Below are 18476 nucleotides of genomic sequence, written 5' to 3' on the forward strand. Positions count from 1 at the left end.
TTTCTCATTTCCAGACCTGAGCTCTTTCCTGAAAACCTTACTGACTGTCCCAGCACTGGGAATGACTGGAGTGTAATTGGAAAACTACTTCACAAGGCCCTGAGTACTGGGCTAGAAGTGTTTAGGCCTTCCTCCTTTGAAATCAAGAAATACAGTATAGAAAGCTTCAGGAAACTTTTTAATAACTTAGGATGATTTGTGTGACTTCCAACTGGCACTTAAAAAGTACTTTTGCTTATCTAAATTGGATAAAGGATACGATTTTCCAAAGAAACTTCACACTGAATTATTCTATGACAATAATATCAGACTAGACTTGCTCAGTTGCATTTGAAATAAGTTAAAGAAAAGTACTTTTCAAAGTGCAAAAGACAGTATGGTCTATTCTCAAATTGATCTTTGCTGTCTTAGGGCCTCCACACACAACAGGCACCCAATTTTGACTGGGAAGGAAGAAAGGAAGAGGCAAAAGAATGTAGAGGAAGGAAGAAGCGGAGGCAGGAAGTCAGGGGAGGGAGAAAAGGAGGAGAAGATAAGGGTGCAGCGGTCAGAAAGAGACTAGGGAAGAGGGGCGAGGAAAGGAAAGTAGAAGGGGAGAAGAATAAGGACAGACCGTATTACTAATTTGAAGTTTTGTCCTATTTTTTCTTTCCTTTCCTTCTCTTTCCCTTTCTTTCTCCCTTCCTCCCTCCCTCCCTTCCTTCCTACCTCCCTCCCTTCCTTCCTAGAAGTGTAGTTCAAATCTAGGGCCTGCACAGAGTGAAAACCATAGTCTATCACCGAGGTGCACAAACAACCCCACTGTGTCCTATTTAAACTGAAATTCCAGTGATTGTAGTAGCTGGAGATATAAACTCCTAGTATCATTTTCTAATCGACAGTACCCTGTGATAACTGGTCTGAGCTCTCTCTTGGAAGAAGAAAAATCTGAGCTCGAGAAGATAAACAAACTTTGCGGGGCTCTCACCTAGCTAGTTGTAGAACCCAGACTAGAAGTGAGTTCTCTTGACTCCAATTGTACGACCTTATAAAACGTTTTAATGTACAATGGTTGTGATAATGAAGCATTAGGGCTCCTTGACAGATAAATTTGCAGAAATTAGTGCTCACAGGTATGTATGCAGATTCATGTGATCCACTGATTTACAATGACAAATCTTCCAAAATTTCACAGGTAAGTTAAGTCCCAACACACACTGAGTTTTGGCGAACTCAAAGCCAGGGCACAAAGAGAAGAAAACAAAAGGACAGAGGGAGAGGTGAAACTATTGCGGCAATCTCCCGAGTCACTCTACTCAGATGTGTGGCCTGAGGCTGACATGGGGAGCCTCAGATCTGCTGTTCTTCCTATGATAGTAAGTTCTGTGTTTTCCACGGAGTGAGCATCTCACTGTGCTGAGTGTTTAGTGTTTAAAGATACATATTTTTCATATAACATTGCCCCTGAATGGGAGCCAACTCCCCACTTCATCTGGTACTCTGCTGAAGACAGAGCAATCTGTTCCAACACTGGATCTAATGTCGCCTGTACTGGAGACTTTGAGAGTTTGTATTACGATCTTCAATGCAGTGCCGTCAGAGGGGCGTTGAAGGGAGACTTCTCTATTTGTTGCTTTTGCCTTAGAAGCTGACTGTAGAACCCAGTCTCCTGCTGAGATGTGACATCCCTCTATTGATTTCTACGGTAAATTCAGTATCCAATATCCTTGCTTCTTTGTGTTAGCTTGATCAAGCATCACACACTTTAATCACAATAGAGACTTTGTAACCTTGACTCAAACTATGTTATCGAGAGAAAATATGTCAGCGTGATGGACAATTTTATAGATTTCTGTCACACAGCAGAATCAGTAACACAATACTGACATTTAAAAAATTGACAATACAGTATTTAAGATTCCTCTAATAATAAGACTAACAATGAACATCCTTCTAAGTACACAATGTATCATACACTTCAAAGAGCAGTGGATGAATGGCCCAATGTTCTGAGTTCAAATCCAAGCTGTGCCAGTAATAGCCGGGTAGTTCCTGGCATACTGATCATCATATCTGCGGCTTGATTTCACCACTTAAAAATGTTGAAGTAATAACGGTGTCAAAAGTTGCAGATTTTATACTGTTTCAATTTATTAAACATGGTTCTTGTGGAACAAGGACAAGAGAAAAAGTGCTCTAGAATCTATTTGCCTGCCTGTCACAAGGTAGATCAGAAGGCAAGGGCCAAACTGGAATACGATCTGGCTCATCCCCTAATTAGAGATGATGCCATCATCTTTGTCCTGTAGGGCCTTCTGATGGCTGTAGGTGCAGTGCCTACTGGATTCAATTTGGTTTTTTTTTAATACCCAGAATTCAAGGAATAAGGAATCCTTAAGGTCTGCTGCACTTTTCTCTAACTATGGTCTCTATCTAGTGAATTTTTGCCAATCAGTGAGTTCTTGTAGACCGGTTTTCATGCTGTTAATATCTCAGTGGGATGTTATCAAAGGCCCATAGCTTTAGAGATTCTGCCTATATCTCCCTGGTTTTTCTGAGAATCTGTGAGCAAGAAGAGTTGATATCTCTTTGAAGCCAGAGAAAAGACTGTGATCTTAAGTTTCTCTTTCTTCCTACCAACTAGCAATAATAATGAGAATCTACCCTAGCCAATCACAATATAACTCCATTAACATGATCAGCTTTTGAGCTAAGCCTTAAAAGCATCAACCAGGAAAGACTAAGATGAAAGCCAGTGAGTAGGGAAGATAAATAAAAGATACAAATAGCTGAAATATTAAATAGGGCAGGGTTTCACATGAATATATTGCTTACCTTTCCCCCACCACCTTTTTGGCCAAAAAGGCCACTGATCCCCAACTGAAAGAGGATGTATGATCCTAAAGGGAAAAGTACTGTAAATGTAACTCATTCTGAAGAAAGGATAAAGTCACAGGAGCTTGAAATTTAAGTGGCGTTTTCTTCCTTCCAGCGTCGAGCCACGGATGGGTCTTTTCCCGGCAGGGTGGAGTGTTGTTGAGGACCAGAGGAGAATTAAGTCCTAATTGGCCTCCTCTGTGAGCACAAAGGAGCAAGGCTGCACTCAGGTGCTACTGCAAGTTGCACTTAGGGAAAAGATAGCTGAGGTTAAGTTGTTTACCAGAAAAAGTGCATATAGATACTGGGAAGCAGATGAATCGCGTTACTTTGATTGCTTGCGCCTGTGTTGAGTGAGTAAAAGCAAGGAGAGCCAAAGGCTTTCCGCCTCTTCTGCCAGCTACAGGTAAGGTCCCTCTGGCTGACCGCGGGATAAGCTGACTCTGTGTCTCTTTGTCGTTCGTCCTCATTCACCGTGGGCGAGGAAGGAACCAAGTAGCAGCTCTAGGTCCTGAAGCAAAGCTGGCCAGCCCATCCGGCTGCAGGGCGGAGCCCCAGTTTATGGTGGGGGGCCCAGAGTCACCTATAGGTGACACCCAAACAGGAACACCAGACTAGGGTTGTCTAAAAGTGTGCTCCTTATAATCTTTTCTGCTCACCTGAGTGTGAGGACTTTGGGGCTCAGAGCAGGAAGTTCGTATATGTTTTCTCTTTATTAAACATTTTGAAAACCTGTGTTTCACCGCTCTCACCTTGACAGCCTTCTAATTTTTCAGTGTCCCACATGTACAGAAGGATAGAAGGACAGGAAGAGTTTATTAGGGTTTTCCTTTACGAATGTATCTATGCAACAGTAATTTTTAAGTGGGAAATCTCACGTGGGCAAGAGAGATGATTCCGGGGAGGCTGAGTAAACTACACAGAAGGATATCAAGGTAGACTCTGAACATGTGCGAGAAGAAATACAGGAATTCTGAGATGGCAAAGATGACGCTGGGCTGGGGGCTGTGTGAAAGTCCGCTGCCAGGATCATGTTAAGAAAAGATCTCCCAGAGGTAATCCTGTAGTTACGTTTGTAGTGCGGGAAGTTGGGACAGCTTTCTTACCTCTGTTAAAATCTTTTTCACCCAGCAGGGGGAGCAATGTTGCCTGACCAGAGTACCTCTGCTTTGGCCATTGGAGAATGAAAAGGGAAAGATGAGGTTTGGGGAGAATAATGTACTCTTTTGCTATATTTAAGACTCCTAATCCTTATAATAACTTACTTAATATACTATCACTGTTTGTTTTGGAAGACCATCACGTATCAAGTTCAAGGACCTTCTAGTGGTGAAGGAGAGGTATGGGGATTACTGGGTTACTGATAAATATTTAGTAGATTTAATGGAAAAGAAAACAAACAAAAAGAATCCTGAAATGCCCTGAAGATTCTGATAGTGCATTTTTTTTACCTGGTCTAAATGTAGCCTTTAATGAAAAAGATTGTGCTGACGTGTGCCAGGCATTTCGTTAAACAATTTTTTCATGGTTCATTTCACTCCTCTCTCAACATTACTTCCCATTGTGGACTGTTACTGGACCTATATTCAAAGATGTGGAAATTATGTACAATGAAGTTAAATGAATCTTCCAGTAAATGGTGGAATTAGCACAGAAACCCAGGCATACTTAGTTCATGGCCCACAGGCATTCTTACCGGTAGGAATTCTTACTGGGGCCAGTCATTATGCTAAGGAATTTAAAATTATATTATTTATATAGCTGTAAAGTATATAACATGTAAAAATACATGCATACTATAAATTTAAATTTAAGAAATCAAAACTGAGAAAGCAAATTTCTTTCCTAAGCCTATTTCAAAGGTATTCATTGGACCTAGTAACTGAAGGAATGCAGAAACAGGAATCTTTGGAGAGACAGATGTTGCAATTCTGGTTCAGGATATGCAGCTATGGCCAGCAAGAATGGGAGGCATATCCTGACAGCTCTTACAGGATCGTGGTTGGTGCTTGAATTTACAGAGAGACTTAACACGCTCTTTTTAACCACTTCCCCAGCCTTATGTTTTTTCCTCCATGGATCTTGAAACAAACTTCTTGTCTGTTTTCAGCTGAATGATTCCTTGGAGACATGCCTGGAAGTAGCAATCTAAGAAATCTCTTCTGAACCACCGGATGATTCCCATCCAGGAGCAGAGCTGCCTCTGGTGTGCAAGCCTGGCCAGGTATGATAGGCTGCAACTGTGCTCCTGTGGGTCGCAGAGGCAGATCTCTGGGAAGTGTATTAGAAAATGGAAATAAAAGTGGCCAATTATCCACATCACTTGGGGAATTTTTACAAAATACACGCGCAGAGAAATGAATTCAGTGCATTGTGTATAGAAAGGTGGTCCAAGGAGATGCCCATTAGAGGAAGGGAAAGACGGATCTGTTCAATATTTTCACACATTTTTGAACTTTGTCCAGAGAACATCAATACTGCCCTGTGTTGACTGTGTGCCTACTTGATTCTGTTTGTAAGAATTTCCTTTAACAGATGGCAGTAGTGCAGAGTTTAAAGAGGCTGAAATAAAATCTTTCGGTCTGGGCTGCTCTGAATCCAAAGCCCATGTTTTTAAACTCTCTCGTGTAAAAATGCTCAGAAAATCCATGTTATAGACAAGGCGCAATTTTAAGCCTTCCTTTCCACATCTGGAGCAGATTCATGATGCTGTTTCCACACTTACACAAGGGAAATCGAAGTGCAGGGGCAGCTACATTCATCGGGTTTGAAATTCTGTGGTGGAATTGTTTGTTTTCCTCATGGCAGCTGGAGTGAATCTTTTGTTCTCTGTCTCCATTACCTTTGGTCCAAGTGTGGGTGATGTTTGCCATAGAGCTTTCATAGAATAGCCCATGGGGTGACTGGACATTCCTTCTAAGTGCACTTCTGCTTGATTAAATAGCAGCACAATACAATTCTCAGAAATTACTATATAAGCTTTTGATAAATAATTTTCAGTGTAAACTAACCAAAATAGTTCTGTGGTCCTCAGAAGACTCTATAAGTTAGTCACCTCAGTTGGCAAATGGGGAAACCAAGGCTCCGCAATAATGTGACTAGCCCGTGGACTCCTGTCTCCTGCCATACTTAGCAGTATAGGATACTTGTTTGCTTAGTAAACATATTCTTTTTCCTCATAGAGTTCTTCTATGGATGAGATTCATCTACAAGAAACACAACCCGTTTGCATGGTTTTACCCCTGCTCATTATTGTCATACGGTGTTATTTCAGGAAATATATGGAATTACTTTTGACTAACTTTAAAGGACTAAGAATTCTTTCAAATAGCGCATACAGCAGCTTGCATGCTGCCTTAAAATGAAGGTTTTATGGGTGCCTAGCAGTTTTACTTACTGAGCAGCTTCTCTCCTCTTCTCGGTCGGAGTGTCCAGCTATCCACCAGGGACCTGTTATTCTGTGCTCCACATGATTCTGATAGGACCAAATCCAAAAGGTCCCCTCACAAGTGAGGCGGGCTGCCCAGTCAGATACCACTGAGGTTCAAGTAGAGGTGCACAGAAGATCAAAAAGACTTTGTTTTAGCTGTGTGTTCTGACTTTGAAAACAAAAGGTGTAATAAAGGATGGACAGAAGGAAACGGGGATGGATCTCTTGCAAATGGAAAAAGGTCTAAGAGAATGAGGGTGAGGGAAGAGAGGGAAGGGGGAACGTGAAATAAGTAAAACAAGTTCATGTCATACACGGGAACTTGGTAACCTCAATGAATGTAAACATTGTATGTCATAAGCATGAGCTAAGATTAATAATATCAGCAAGAATGAAAATAGGAAAAGGGAATGTAACGGAGGAGAAGGGGGGTGGGAGGGAAGGGGAAAGAGATTAAAAAAGGAAAAATTTTATTAGGTACACATATCCACTCCCCAAGATGGTCGTGAACTGCATGTTTGGCAAACACCTACTACTACTACTGCTACTATTACTACTACTACTACTACAAAAACAACAAAAAACATAACCATGAGATGGTCATGAACAGAGAGAGTTCCAGTTTATACTGGAATGAAGCTTGAAATGTTACGTGGCTATCTCGCGCAATTTGAAGCGAACCTAGCTGAAAGTAAAATTTAAAAAGAAAATACAGCTGATGACCGAGAGGGGCCAAATAGAGAAGAGATGGAGAGAGAGACAGAGATATGGACGGAGAGACCAATGGAAAAAGACAAAAGAGATACGAGGACGTACTTTAGGAATATATACAAACATGATACAGAAACAAGCACAGATGCACAGAATGACACGGAGACTGACACACACACACACACACATGTCCACAAGTACACGCATGCACACACATACAGCCCCATGTGCACTATGATCCTACGTGGAGAAAGTAGGAGAGACTGTGGTATTGATACCTAATGGCATCATTGGAATCCCTGGAACTGTTTCTGTTCACTAAAATCGGTGATTCTAAAAGACAACAAACTTCTCGTGTTTAAGCCCATCTGGGTTGGAGTTTTGAAGATATAATACTAAGAATCTTGTGGCCCTGGCTCTATTTTAAGTCACGCAACAAATTCTCTCTTTTCATCTCCAATTCCTTAGTTTTGGATGCATAAAGAGGTAGCAATGTTACCTCCTTTACATCCAGTATTTTAAGAGCTGATGATACGGCACAATGAATTTTTAAAATGATACACAGATCCACATCTATAATAGAATATCTATAGTGAAAAAATAGGAATTTGGTATAGTTATCTTTTTAATGCAGTAGTTTTCACAAGGCTGTGGAAAAGCTGATTCACATAGGCGAGCTTTCTGAGGTAACAGAAAGCAGCTATTAAAAGGTGTCAAACATTTGTGGAGCTGATGTATCTAATGGGAGAAAATTGCTTTGAACAGAGATGATGATTGCTTCTTTTAAAGACACCTGGGGGAAATGACCTAGAAAATTAGCATGATCACCTGCTGGAAAAGCACGTCTCCCTTCTCCATTTGCTTTCTGATGAAAAGAACATTGGGGAGGGTATAATCCTGATCTTTCTTTTTACTAATTTTGCGGAGTGAAATATTTGGCTAAAAAGAAAAAAAAATGTTTCTAAGACTTTATCCTCATGTCTCTCTGGCAGGAAAGTTTTCATTTCTGATTCGTTGGTTTCTTGATTTGTTTTCATTAGGAGCAATATTGCTGCAACAACCTTGAGTGATAAAGAAATTATAAATATAAGGGATGGTTAAGGACAATGGGTTGCCTTATAAAACCAAGCTGGGGAGAAACCATCTCAAAAGTATTGTAATATTCAACTTCATGTTGACTATAACTAAATATCGGAGGAAGCCAACTTGTAAGGAAAAGGTTTCCTTTCATTCGAGGGTCTAAAGATTCAAGTCCAACATTGAGTGCCTCCTTGTTTTGGGCCTCTGATATATTGGGATGGATACTCACAGCCCTAGTCAGGAGTCAGAGAGTAAGAGAAGACTGACTACGTCTCACAATCCCTTTCAAGGATATGTACCCAGTGAATTAAAGACTTTGTTCTTGATCCTACCACCCCCGGTATCCCTATCCTGGGAACCAAGATTTGTGTATGGATCTTTGGAGGATGATACGTATATTCAAACAATAGCAAGTATTAATGTAAAGAAAATAGCTAATAGGTGCTGAATGCAGGACAATGAAATTCATGTTTCATGTCCTTTATCTCCTGTTGTACTTACAGATGAGGAAACTGAGGTGACAGAATTTAGAGGAGAGGTTTCCAAACCTAGTTGTTCCTCAACATCCCTTGAGGTGGTAATTTTAAAGAGGGCTTCCTTGGCTTAATCCTGTGGGATTATGTTTCAGGAAAAGAAGTCTATATGGGTTACGTCTGATGATCAGAGGATTCTGATACGTGATTGGTGTTGGTTAAGGTTGTGCTTAGTATCAGCTGAGATTCTACTGCTAGTTGTTGGGACCAGTATTTAACCTAGGTATGGGTCCACATTCCACATACTTTTTGTCTCACCTTTTTTGGTGGTCATCCTTCAGGATAACTTGAAAGAAAACCACCTACTGCAGATAGCCTTTGTATTGTTATCTACACTGGAAACTTTTATCAAGAGGTATGAAGAGGTATGAAGTCACAAACACAGTCACAACACTATGTCTGTTGATTCTATACTTGTGGCCAATTGGAGGACAGTCATGTTTTCCTTGTAGTAAAGTTTTTGTCTACAATGTAACACAGGGCTAAATAAGTGCTTACTGCCCTATACCACGTTAGGCAAGTGACCCTGGACTAGTCCCCTACTTCATGGGGGAAATTAAGTGGGAAAAAATATATTCACTAGAGTGTGGAAAGGCATCTGTCCTTAATAAAAGGTTTGCAACTATGTGAAATTGGAAAAGAAATGAAGTATTCTGAAACTATTTTCATTACATTAACTTAAGAATAAAGGCAAAAGTGGTTTCAAAGATTAGCTTCCAAATCTGATGTGCATTGAAGGAGAATAAGTTGATTTTTTTTCTACCACCTCCAGCGTCCTTTACCTCTTTCAGCTTAAAATTTTGGAAATGAAATATTCACAGATGCTGGTAGTACTTTCCATTTTTCCTCTATGACAAGACATACATTTTCTGACCTGAAGATCTGCAAATTTACTGATCTGCTTTGCTTTCTTCTCTAACGCCAAGTACTTACTCCTTTAGGACAGACACCATATGAATATGGAATTCTGATGACTTTTGAAATTCAATTCAAGGCTTGTGGTATACATACTTTAAGGGAGTGCAATCAGGTTTGTCCAGTTGGCCTGTGTTATGGTGTGGAACATTATGCATTATGTCCTAGCAGTTTTGGGTTTCTGAAACTATAAAGACAGTTTAGAGAGAATGATGAAATTTCAAATAAAAAAAGAAAGTAATATTTGTACCCTTTCTCCAAAGAGTCTAGATTTTTCCAGTTTTGCATAAACATCAAAAGCACTTCCAGAATGTCTTTTTTGAGAGTGACTTTTCTGTTATATGCAATAAACAAACTTAGAGTTTTCCCAAGCATCAGATATTCTGAAACAAGGCTGGCAGTTCACTTTTAAAGATCTCAGCATGTCTATATTTTCACAAAGAAATCAATCTGGGCACCCATCACAGCCACAAAAGTCAGAGGGAAAAGTTAGGAAAGATTAAAAGGGATATCCTTGAAATGCACAGATTGCATTTTGACTTGTGTGCAATTAAATGTCAAATGTCTATCGGTAGATAACCCCTGCGGAGGAAGTGCAGTATTATAAAATATGCTGTTTCTCTGGATAAATTGTTGCATTCTGTTTCAGTAGTATGTCTCTATTATTTTAAAATATGTATAGCCTTGTGGAGAGAAATCCGCAGCTATGTCTGCAATGCTGCTGTGCCTCTAATCTATCCCAGTGAACCAACCTTCTAGGGAGTCCACAGTCCACGAAAATCAGCACTGCGATGGTTAGTGTAGGAAAATTCTGTGTACTCACTTGGCTTCAGTTGTTGCAGTGCTCACGAGCATCTTTTCTACTCTTAGCCACATGAGTTGGACAGATTTGGTTTTCCCAGGTTGCTCCTGTTTCTACACACCCCACTGTTGATTTCTGACACTTCCCACATTAGGTTGTCCTGGGAAACTACCTGATTCACTCTTAACCCCAGCCTTCAAGATCTTTCTATCTATATCAGCTGGCTTAGTACCCTTCTATGCTTTCTATGATTCCTACAGGAAGCATTAGCTCCCTTTGCTACCAGATTACCAGGTAATCTCATATTTCCCAAGATTAATTGGCAGTGTGATAGGTGTCCATTAGATATAAACCTGATATAAAAGCTATTACCTTTATGTCTGTGGTGAGATCCCACGTTCCTAAACTCATGACTTTCCATTTAACATGACCCCTTCGTGTAGAGTAGTGCACAGGCAATCAGAAGGAAATTCAGGCGGACACTCTTTCTCAATAGCCTTTAGGCCCTGGTTGCAACTCCTTTGTACTTCATCCATCTGCCGAACTGGCCTCAAACAACTAAGAACCGCTCTCATATCTTTTGTTTTGATTAGCAGCTGGACTAAATGTTTCTATTACCTTACTTCCTGATGCCTTTCCTAGTTGAGAAAGAAGACTGCCAGACTTCTAGGATCAACATAATTAAGTAATACTAAAATAGGTAAAGCCCAAAGAGAATCCCCCATGCTTTAATTCAATTTTCAATCTCTTTAATCTCTATTTTTTTTCTGTTTCACTCTTAGACTCTATGAGGACACTTTCTGTTTCTTGATGGTGAAGTAAGGTTGATGGAGAGTGTGTATGTGTGTTCACAGTGTCTTTGAGTGTGTGTACGTGTTTCTATGTGTTTGTGGTTGTGTGGCGGGACCCTCTCCTGGTGTTACAGTGGGAGGCCCACAATAGCTGAAGGGTAGCTGATGAAAAGGAGCATGGTGGATGAGTGGGGAAATCAGGCATTTCAAATACTCGTGGCTCAAGGTAAAAACAAGCCTAAGGTTGATGTACTAATACTTACTAATCACCTTAAAAATGTATAATCTCTTCCTTAGGAGTCTGTTTTCATCTAAAAATGAAACCTCAAAAATGATTTCTGCACATTGATTTATATCTCAGTATTATTTATGGCAAATAAGCTCAAGGATGTTTAAGTACACTGAAATATTCACAGAGCTGGAATCTATCATTAAAATTACTGTTCCTGAAGAATTTTTAATGATGGATAAATAATTTCATTAAGAGAAAAAGATAAATACAGTACCATGCAAATGTAATACCTGTTGTGCTGAAAATTAAATATTGAAAAAGGCTGAATAAAAATTTTACTTGGATTTTGAGTAATTTTTAAGAAAAGTCTGTACTTCACACACACACACACACACACACACACACACATATACACACACACACACACACACACACTTCTTCCAAACTGTATTCCATAGGAAAAAGGAAAAATAGTTTTTAGAGGTTGTTTGGATCATAAAAGGAAAACTTTCATTCTCCACTTTCATTGCAAACAACAGACACCAACTGTGACTCACCATGCAAAAAAGAATTTATTAGGTGACACCCAGGGCTGATAGAATGTTGAGGAGCCTGAGGATGAAGATGCAGGAGGAGAGCAGGCCAAGCCAAATGTCTGTGGGCCAAGTGTAAGAGTACAAATTATAGCTCCCAAACCATGCATTTAAATCTTTGCATGTTATAATTATACTAATAAACTATTAAATAAGATACATTCTATCTTTTGCCTTTGCTAAATATATCTTTGTAACAAAAAAATAACAACAGCAAAAATTACATGCAGAGCGACTTTGCCTTCCAAATAACTATGCTGTAGGAATAGTATATGTGTTTTCCCTAGCCAGCAGACAGAAGAATAGAGAGAGGGGACGAAGAATTCTCCCAGCTTGTTGAATCCTTCTGTCAGTTTCCTGATGGCTCAAGAAATTCCTATGATAAGTTCCCAAGTTTCCATCTCTTTGACATGTTATGGGTGGGTCTTTACTCTTACATTCAACTTCTTGCCCAGAAATCACTGCTTTCCCCCTCATTCTGGGCTCTCTCTTGATAAGCCATAAAGATTTTCCTCCTCCTACGCAGACCCTACTAGGCACACTTCTCAAGAAAATCTTTGCCTTCCACTTGTATATTCTCACCCAGTCGTGGGCTTAGGAGCAATGTCAGAGAAAATATGGATGCCCAGCAAAGATTTACATGTATCCTACTACCTCTTTGCAAGAAATCAGCACTTGGACAGCCTCGTTCAGATCTCTAGATGTGCACACCAAGGGCAGTGTAGTTTACCTTTGGACTGAATGTGGGGAACCCCAAAATATAAGCAAGGACCAGTTGGGCAGAGAATGACATAGATATTCAGTATGGCATAGACCCTACTGGAAACAGGAGCAAGGAAATCCTATAGGAACAGCAGAGAAGAAAGAAACTAAGGCTATCTGTCTATCAGAAAAGCTAGGTCAGTAAGAACCCACCATTGTCACGGCTGTCTCTGCTACACTGGTGGTCAGTCAAAGGTGAAGGACTAAGCCGTCATCTGACTGGTCAAGCCCAGGTCTCCTGAAAGCTCCTAGATGGAACAAACAGCAGATGCAAGAAACACTGTGCTACCATATTTGGAAGGAGTATTGGAAATTCTTCCGCTAAAACAATAATGAGATTGATAAAAAATACAGTGAATGCTTATATTAAAAATTTATTACAGCTAAAGACACATTTCTATTGACCTCCTTTCAAAATACTTTTCCTTACTTTAAACATATTTATCCCATGTTCTTGCTATTTTCTGAAGCAGTTCTGGAATTCCTCTTTTGTGAGTGTCTTTCTGAGGTATGGTCAGGATGGTGAATGCTGCTGCTGAGAGCCCTCCGACAGAAAGGCTTGTAAAAGCATTATTGTGTGTCTCTGCCTACTTTATTTTGTATCGTGTGACTTCTGGCTCTTACCCAAAGTCAAAATGACTATGAAAGGTAAAGATATTGAATCAGGAGACTGAGGCAGCCACCGCAGTGCATTTAAAAATACTCAAAGAGGATTTCCAAAACTGCTTTAGAAAGTGGCAGTAATGATGAGATAAGTGTGTTTGAGGGGAGAAGAAGTATTGCCAGGGGGATTCATGGCGATGTATACTTTACTGTAGTAAATTTTTATAAATGAGCATTCACCATATTTTAGATCATGCTTTGTATGCAGTGGAATAGAATCTTCTCACATGGATATAAAAAGATTGTTAGGAAGGAACAGTGATTTTGGGGAATCGCCTGGAAAGGCAAAAGTTTTTAATCACAAAAATAATCTACCTGTTGCAGAGCGGGATCCAGCTACTGCTGTTCTGTAAGATCCATCTGGCCCTAGTGTACACAGTAAGTTGGGATGGAAGTGTGAGGCAGATGCCCTTCCTGCCTTGAAGGGGACATTAGCGGTCACTTCTGAGCCAGTGCTCAGTGAAGGACAGTGATCTTCAGATTGTGCCTGTGGGTTTGGATTCGAGGTAATCCCTTCCAGGTCCTTGGGCTACACAGGGACTGCTGCCACCCACAGAGTGGGAGTGTATGCGGCGGAGGGTGCAGCAGGTGTTGCTGAGCTTGGCTGAGCCGTTCGGGCACCTCAGAAGCAGAGGCAGCCCTGTGTCTGGAAGAGCTGCCCCGGGGCGAAGGGAATCGCAGTGTGCCCTGCTGCGTCTCCAAGCGCTTTCCTGTGGAGGATTAATTGGCTCCCTGAGGGAATTTCTACGCCCCACACATCCGTAAGCACAGAAGGCTGGGGAGACCTGGTATCACAGAAACGCAGTAGAAGAGTTTCCATTTTCAATATGTATATGTGAATCAATGTGGAGAGGGAAATAATGGAAAGAACCCCTTATTTCATCTCTCACCCTGTGAATTAAAGCCTAGCTTGTGGTTCAGGGCTTCTGAAAATCACGGCAGGCAGTCTCTGGGGTTTGAGCTTACAAATGGTCTCCCACATGACCCGTTTTATTTCTAAAGCTCTAACTCAAGTGCGTAAGTGCCTGTGCTTCTAAACTGAATGATTCATGGCTTCCGTGCATTTTCTCCTTTGAAGGTTGAAGCAATGGCAAAGTCTGGTACTTTATTACTTTTCCCTGTCCTCTCATGTTCTCTTTGTCCTTCCGTCTAAGGTTTTTGTTTGTTTTTCTTTCTCTTGCAACCCGCTTCCCCCTTGATTCAAATTAGTTGTCTTCTTAAATGTTGCCATTTGTGTCAGTAGGGCAATTGTGATTAATCTCATGCAGAGCTGATACTTGTGGGACGTCGTTAATGCCTCCTTTTCTTCACTCCTAGTCAGCTCTGATGTCTGTCTCGTGCACAGTATCCCCTCCTCTTTCCTTGGTACCACTCAGCCTCGGTTCTTTCTCACCTTCCATCTGTATTATGTCCTGAGGTTAGTGGTCTCTTGAAAACTGTTTCTCTTTTTGTGTACTTTTGTATACTCTTGTAAGATTCGCACCTTATTAATAAACTGTATTTGTAATATTTTGAAGGAGTTTTCTAGTCAAAAATATGCTCAACATTTGCGAACTTGGCAAGCAAGGCTCTCTTTGCCTTGGATACCGAATTTATCCTTACCTCACCTCCCAAAGTGGGTATGTTTGTACTGGTCCTTGAAAGATTTCCTACTATGACAAGAGCATGGTTGCCCGACTGCCTTTGCTTCTTCTGGCCCAGCTGCCTGAAATTCTTTGACTGTGTTCTTTTGAACCCTGTGCATTCTTTAAAGGCTGTTGCAAACCTGACCCTGACTTCAGAAACTTTTCTGATCCACTAATGTGTAACGGTATTCTCTGTTTCAATAATCTCTCTGAACTATTTTCTAATGTTAATTTAATGCCAGGTAAAATATTATTTCTTTCTTGGTAGGGATGCTCTGTCCTTTCCAGTTAGGATTTATCTTCCTGAGTGTGTCACCTTTCACTTAGGAGTTGACACTCGTCATAATAACTAATGAGAGTAATAATAATGGTGCTCACTGGATGCTTTCTATGAGCAAGGTGCTGAGCTAAGTTTCATGCATATGAACTTATTTGTCTCCTTGCCACCAGTGAAACAAGTAGACACTGCTGTTATTTCTCCTTTGAAGATAAGGAAACCAAAGCTCAGAAAAGGATAGTAATTCATTGGGGTCGCAAAACTAGGAACTTGTAAAGTCAGTATTTGCACCTTGGTCTTTTTCAAAGTAGCCTAACTGAAGTCTGTTCTCATATACTCAGTTTTTCATTAATTGCACTGGTATATCTACTGATTCAGATGACTTTTGATTATTAACCAAATACAAAACATTGTTCTTATAACTGATCCATCGTATGATGCCTGTAGTAACCAAAAGCGTCTCAAGCAGGCTTACCCAAAATGTGAAGCCTCTTGGGGAGGCACAGAACATTCTCCAAGAACACGCTTGCAACCAGCCATCATGAAGGACCATGTGTGGATTAAGGACAGCTACAGATTCCTTTCCAATATTTTCATTGAGAGCTAGAGCCTCATTCTCCTCACCTTAAATCTGACCTGGAATTAGTGAATTGCTTAAATAGTCCTGGGGCAGAAAAGAACAGTGGCACGTTCCAGCCCTGGATGTATGGGCCTGGGAGCTTCTACTTCTTTTTTTGAATGTCTTTAGGAAATCCAGCTGGTCTGAGCCTGACAGTCATGCTAGGGAGTGTGGCAGCCATTGCTAAGCCTTCCTTGTCACCTTTACCAAACACTGCACTTGGCTTGCTAAGGTTTTGGTGTGATTTGTTCCTAAGAGTTCATGTCTTGAAAACTCAGCCTCCAGTGTGGCAGTGTTTAGAGCTGGGAGAATCCTTAGGAGGTAGAACCTGTTGGGAGGTGATTGGTGACTGGAGCTATCACACTTGAATTAGGCTAAGTATATTTTGGAGGAGGCTAGTTATTTGCTTTGGCAATAGGCGGTTATAAAAGGACAAATTTTCCCTCTCCCCACTCTCTGGCTTCCTATCTCACCACTTGATCTTTTTCTTTTTTTACATTTTCTGGCTATGACGTCATCCTCCAAGTGGCCCCCACCAGAGGCTAAAACAATGTGGCTGCCAACCCTTACACTTTCATCCTTCAAAACTGTGAGCTGAGTGTACCTTTTTTGTTTGTTTATTGTCTAGCCTGAAGTATTTTGTTATAGTAATAGAAAATAACATGTGAGTAGAAGCCAAGGTGATCCTATCAGGCCAGCCTGTCTGCTAGCTGTGTATTACTGAATGGCCTTAATCAATGACATACGAAGTAGGAGACCACCTAAGTTTTGCCCTCATTCCTAAATCCAAAATCAGGAGATACAATGAAATGGCACTAATAAGATAGTTGTTCAAGGCCCTAAATTTTGAGTTATTACACTATACTGCAGGAGGTAACTGTAACCTACTAGAATCAGGGACTAAAAACCAGAGATAGCTCTGTTTGTCTCTTTGAATCTGTCAAATCTTCCTTTCCTTTCCTTGCCAGGTGCCTGTGTTATTCTCTTTATATGGACTAATGGCCTGTATTTTTCTGTACATATAACAGTAATTAATCAAGGGGCTATTTACCCATCCTAGTGTATAAATTGTTCTAGTTCAAGAGATGAAGGCAATCAAATAACATCTTCTGTTTCAACTGTAAACTTTCTGGGAGAGAGATTTTTGGCTGGTCTTAGTTTGAGTCTGATTTTCAACCCCTGCTTTAATAAACAGTAGACAAAGACAAGGGGTCATGTAACAGAAATGTGTCTTCCAGTGGCCATAACTGTGCACGTTTTGTGGGGGGATGAAGCAGGTCTCCAAATAGTACTCAGTTGTGCTTCCCTTCAGGGCCTGTCCTGTTTATCTCCCAGTTCTCCAGCGACTCTGCTCTCTGCTTCCAAACTCTGTGGTGTGTCAGCCTCTCTTGTGCTCGTTAGCAGGAGATTGATCTCTTCAATGGCCTCTGTTACTCAGTGTCATTGAGAGATTCCCCGAAGAGCCCCTGCACTTGCCTGCCATGGAGTACTCAGCCTCTTTCCTGTCTTTCTCTTGGTTAAATGTTTCCCCAAAGAGCAGTGATGGCGAACCCTCATCCGGGGGCAGAGTAGTTGAATGGTTAGGGAGGAATTCACTGTGTGTTTGATGCATAATACAACATTTCCCAGAGTTTACTTGTTCATTACCATCCTATGGATTGGGGCCAGCTTAATCTACCATCGATACTAATATCTATAGTTTTTCTTCAAATCAAGTCCTCTATTTAAAATATGTATTATGTATTAACTATTAATTACAATGTTTAATGGTTAATTAAATGAACTATTACTACTATAAGTGGAAAACCAGTATTAACTGTCATCAATAAAGAAAAACTGCAAAATTAAAGTGAACTATTCACCACTGGCACTGCTGCCTTCTGGAGGCTCAGATAATCACATCTTTTCTTCTGTTTAATAATATTATTCAGAGATTAAAATTTACTATCACCAAGTTGAGACCTCCTCATTCAAGCAATCAGACAGAATTGACGAAAACAAAATATATATGCCTGTGTCCCTGTGTTTTTAATGTTACATCTTCATAGTTCAAAACCAAGCGTGTATGCGCCTAATATGCATATTCTAATTTTAGGAAATTGCGGTGAATGTTTGTCATTTTACATTGCCTTTTCATCCATTTTGAATATAACTTTAACTGTCTTATTCCAGGTGCTGGGGTTATTTGCCGTCCATCCAGATTGTAGCTCTATACCTTCCCCAGTTCAGTGTAGTCAGTCTACATATCTGTCTGATCTAGATAGCTGCCTCCTGGTGACCATATGGAACAACTACTACATACAGTCTACTTCCCTGGCCCCCTGAGCTCTATGTCCCACGTGGAGTGCTAAGATCTGTCCCAGCAACTGCCTCTCAGTCAGAGCATTATCTCCTGGAGCTTTTACCTGTCTACTTTAAGCCCAGCAAATGCAGTTCTATGCACAACATCTTTTTTGGCAAATTCCCTGGACCACAATAAAGGCAAAAAATACAGATGGGTCCTTTTCCCTCGCGCCCTGCACATACATCTTGACCTGTGTTTGTGTGGTCTCCAGGTGTGCTCAGCACCCCTTCCCTAGATCTAGAA

General features: G+C 40.7%; 1 long non-coding RNA gene across 1 annotated transcript in view; it reads left to right on the forward strand.

The window, feature by feature from the left end:
• The first annotated feature begins 3209 nt into the window (after nt 1-3209).
• The window catches only part of LOC104860911, a 254336-nt gene continuing 239069 nt past the window's right edge, over nt 3210-18476 (forward strand). Inside the window, exons 1-2 of the long non-coding RNA XR_779852.2 lie at nt 3210-3262; nt 4967-5080. This is a non-coding gene — a long non-coding RNA (uncharacterized LOC104860911). The remainder of the gene's footprint in view (nt 3263-4966; nt 5081-18476) is intronic.

The sequence above is a fragment of the Fukomys damarensis genome, unplaced genomic scaffold, assembly GCF_012274545.1.
Source record: "Fukomys damarensis isolate Sample0158 unplaced genomic scaffold, DMR_v1.0_HiC HiC_scaffold_9, whole genome shotgun sequence".
NCBI classification, from domain to species: domain Eukaryota; kingdom Metazoa; phylum Chordata; class Mammalia; order Rodentia; family Bathyergidae; genus Fukomys; species Fukomys damarensis.